Here is a 4,285-nt window from a genome sequence, read left to right as displayed (position 1 = left end):
TTGTTTATCGTGGCAAAATTCAGCGCGTGCAAAATGCACGAAATACGCCAGTAGGCGCATGCAAGAAGACTTTCCCCAGAATTCTCTCTTTCGCTGACCGAAAGACGTTACTAAGTCACCGCGCCCTCAGGGTCCTTTGTGGCAGCAATAAATCTTTCCGGCCTTCCGCTGTCAGCAAATGAGGAAAAAAAAAAAAAAAAAGGTGCACACTCTCGTGACAAAAACACAGATCATGATCTTAGCCTGAGCTCGGACTCGCAACTCAGACCATATAAATGTGAACTCAGATCATGATCTGAATGAAGTCCGGACTTACTGGCGATTACGACCAGGATATGAACGTGAGTCCGGACTCACTCCCGACTGGGATCATGATCTGAACATGAGCTCTGACTCACGGATCAAATCACGATTGCATGCGAGTCCGTGCCCACTCACGACTTATTGTATGTTACTGTATCATTAAGTAAAAGGTAAAATGCGCGTACGTGAACAAGGATCCGCAATGGAAGCCTCAAAAGAGCTACAATAGCGCTTTTGTGTCATGCCATTAAGGGCAAAGCTTGTGTATAGCACAGGACCGGGGCAAATAGGAGAGGCCTTCGCCCTGCAGTGGGTATAGTCAGGATGATGATGATGATGTGTTTTCATAATGTCCCCTTTACATCAGTACCCTGAGAGTTTGTGCTCCGGCCTCGACACCAGACCAGCAAAGCCTTCGTGTTGTTTCATTTGTTTTTGTTTTTTAATGACGGACCTAAGTACCAGGTTGGCAATTTTCCAAGAATATACGCAAGGTGGCCAACTTCTTTGAACCGATACACTTATACACCGGTCCGTGAAAACACGGAACATGTGGACTGGAACACCGTGACGAAGTAGCCAAAATATGCGCTCAACTCTTCTGCTCTCTTTTGGCATGAATGCGGATAATTGAACGAGCACTATACCGGGGCACATTATGCATCCAGTATCGTATACTTTTGGGCCCCTGTGTTTGAAAAGAACAGAATCACCTTCTCCAAAGTGGATCCGTGATGTCTCCTGATGTCTGTGATACTACTGGATACTACGAACTGACAGAATGTTTTTTTTTTTTTTGCCTCTTAGTTTTGAGCGACGGTAGTACAAGTAAGAATGATGTAAAAAGCATGAAACATTACTCGCGACGCTGTCAACCGCCAGCATCATACTTGAAAGCAATTGAAGATTCTTCCTAGATGAAAATGAAGCAGGGAAGAGTTTTTACCTATCGCCTTCTCTACAGAACGGCTACTCAAAGAAATGTAAATTCGAAACTATGCAGGCATGTACAAACTGAGAAAGTGAGAATTATTTTATTTCAAAAAGCTTCAGGCTCCTGGGGTAGTTTTACACGGAAAGTTTTTCTGTTGTGTGAAAACAGAAAATTTGAAGAGAAATTGTTTTCAGCCTTAATTACGTGCAGCGAAACCCAATACAAAAAAAAAAAAAGGTATTAGTATGAACAGTACTTTTGTAATATCAATTGTGGAAGCAGGCTCAAGCATTTTCGAGCAGCTCAGGGAGCAGTAATAAAGCCTATTTGGAGCAGGTTTGGAGCAATAAAACGAGAATCTGGAGCATTAGAATTATGTTTTGGAGCATGCTTCTGCCTATAATCATAAAAAGTTTTTGTTCATGACATACCAAAATACCCGATTTGAATCCTTTCTATTCAACGTTCAAAGCTTTGCTGACTACACCCGCATCCCTGACAAGAGAAGATAAACAACCAAAACATCTACGTACATATATTTAATGTAACACAACTGACCCGAGGAAAATTTTGAAAAGACTAGCAGCAAACCGAACGTTTGCTTCTACACTTCATAACTAAATCTGACTGTTTTGACACGATAGGTCCAAACGTGGAGTTCACCACTTTGATGTGCTCAGGCCCCACCACTAGTTTGGAGTTGACATCAATGAAAAGCCCATTTGAAATCTCTGTCTTGTGCATGTCCGTTTTAAACACATACATGTGCTGAAAAATTACAGGGTACCTCCAGATTCTTTTTCTTCATAGCCTTTTGCCAGTGGCTCATATTTTCCCCTGAGCGACTCCAACGCTTCAATTTAAACGCGTTGGCAATAGGCCGTGTGGCTTTCGAACACTCTTGAGAACATGTCAAGTGAATGGCACTTTTGTGGCGTCACCCCTTTATGCTTCAAGTATGCTTTGGTCGGATGTAGGCTTCTCACGCTTGTTACTAACAAAGAGGAGTGATGGTGAAGTAGCTGCTTGTTTTCACAGCTGAACCCTTAAAACAACTCGAGTTGTACTGTGTTGTCGGAAAACTTTCCTAATGGCTCGAGATACCCGCCCTGACTGTTTTGCTCATTTTTTCTCACCACTGGCGATTCAAAAAGCTTGGAGAATGTAACCGACATTATTGTGCTGCCTTTGTTTCGACTAAAGCGGCCCCTATAGAGTCTACACGGAACTCACAGCATGTCACCGCCCCAGTGCGCTTCTCACTGTCACTTGATCAAATTGTATCCAATCAAATTTTTTGGAGGAAATATCATCATTCATAAATAGCCCCCTGTGCAGCAAAAATCTGTGTTCTGCTAAATTTGATGGCAGAACATCGAGGCAGCTGGTTTGGAGCACTTTTGGAGCAATATTACGTTTTGGAGCAGAATGGAGCAAATGGAGTAGCACTTCCACCCTTGTATATGGATTTAAAAGCTCTAGCTTGAACGGCGGCACGACATCCTAGAGCTGTCGAGTGGAAATTAGGTTGCGGCGATTAATTTTCTTATAAAATATATTCGCTACTCGTCAACACACGACTTGATATCCGTGGCGATACTTCAGCACTTGCAATCGGTTCCTGGAAGATAAAATACTTTCCGAACAAGTTGCGCTTCAGAGTGGAGCAAGAAACGGGTGGAACTACGGTTGGCTCTTGGTGGGAGCGTTTGAGGAGCAGAGAGAAAGAGGGTGTGTAGGGTGTGTCATTGTTGCTCAATGTATCCTGGGACTTACCGCGCCGAAAAAAAAAAGGGGGGGGGGGATTTCACATGGTCTTCCGTTTAAAAGAATATCATTTTTTACCACCATATGTCTACTATCGGTATGAGCTTCCTTCTAACTCAGCGAGAAAAAAAATAATAATAAGGGAGAGAGATGTAAGGTTCGACGCCAATTTAGATTTTTTTTTTTTTTTTAGATCACTGGCCCCGCACGACGCATCAGAGTCATTGGGCAACTTCTCCTCACGCAAAAATATCGCGAATTACCCCACAACAATCCGCACATGTGTGCCGAACACTGAAACTGCTCAGAGTGACGGCGTTTATAGTGAGCGCTTAGGCACAAGGAAAAGTACTCAGCATCGACCTGAACTTTGTTTCAATGCGTGTTTTATTTCTGCAGAAAGATACACAGCATATTGGATGTACTGATATGAAACCTCCGTAGGTCTGAAAATCGATCTTCGTGCGCGTACGCGCGTGCGTGTGACGCCAGTTCATCTACCTCCTAAAAAGGCCATCTAACAGCGTAATATACGTGCAATTTTTTTTTCAGGCATAAAACCAGAGCTGCTCCAGGCAGCTATTAGTGATGCCCCCTATTAACCCACAGTGATGAAGCGATGCAGACAGCTGGAGCGAGAACGTCGAGCAGCTTGCGCTTGTTACCGTCCGTGGGATGATGCTGTAGATGAGCAAATGCATTCAATTTTCACAGACTTCCACGAAATTTTGTGTTTCACGAATTTTCACGAAATGTTAAGCTGTGGCTCGCATGGGCCCCATCATCCTAATTCAGGGGTGATCCTAATCCCTATGCGCCCAAATGTAAATTTATTACACTCTCTGAGGCCAGAACCACTGCCTGTTCTTTATTCCCCAATAACTCCGCTGGCGTCACGTCGAGAAGCCTGTAACAGCAGGGTGCTCGAAGCTGCCGTTGATTCTCGAGCTCACGACTCACGGTCGTGACCGCTCGATGCATAGGTCACAGAGGGAGAGGGCTTTCTCGGGAAAGGGACCGTCAAAAAGTACAAACGCGCCTCGCGGTCGGTTGTTCATTTATATGAGGCCCAGCGGATCAATTTTGATTAGCGCCGCTGACCCCCACTCTCCGCACCGCTGCATCCACGTGCCATCCTCCACCACCACTCCTCCAACGTCCTCGGCCTTGAGTGAGAGACGCCTAGCGCCCTCTACTGAGGGCGCGGCAATACGCGCTTAGCGCCGCAGCGCGGTGGGAGACATGGCAACAGCCCTCCATAAAAATCGCCCCACTGCCAGC

The sequence above is a fragment of the Amblyomma maculatum genome, chromosome 11, assembly GCF_055883805.1.
Source record: "Amblyomma maculatum isolate TAMU_Amacu chromosome 11, ASM5588380v1, whole genome shotgun sequence".
Classification (NCBI taxonomy): domain Eukaryota; kingdom Metazoa; phylum Arthropoda; class Arachnida; order Ixodida; family Ixodidae; genus Amblyomma; species Amblyomma maculatum.
The sequence above is the reverse complement of the archived record's forward strand: the minus strand, read 5'-3'. Positions refer to the sequence as shown.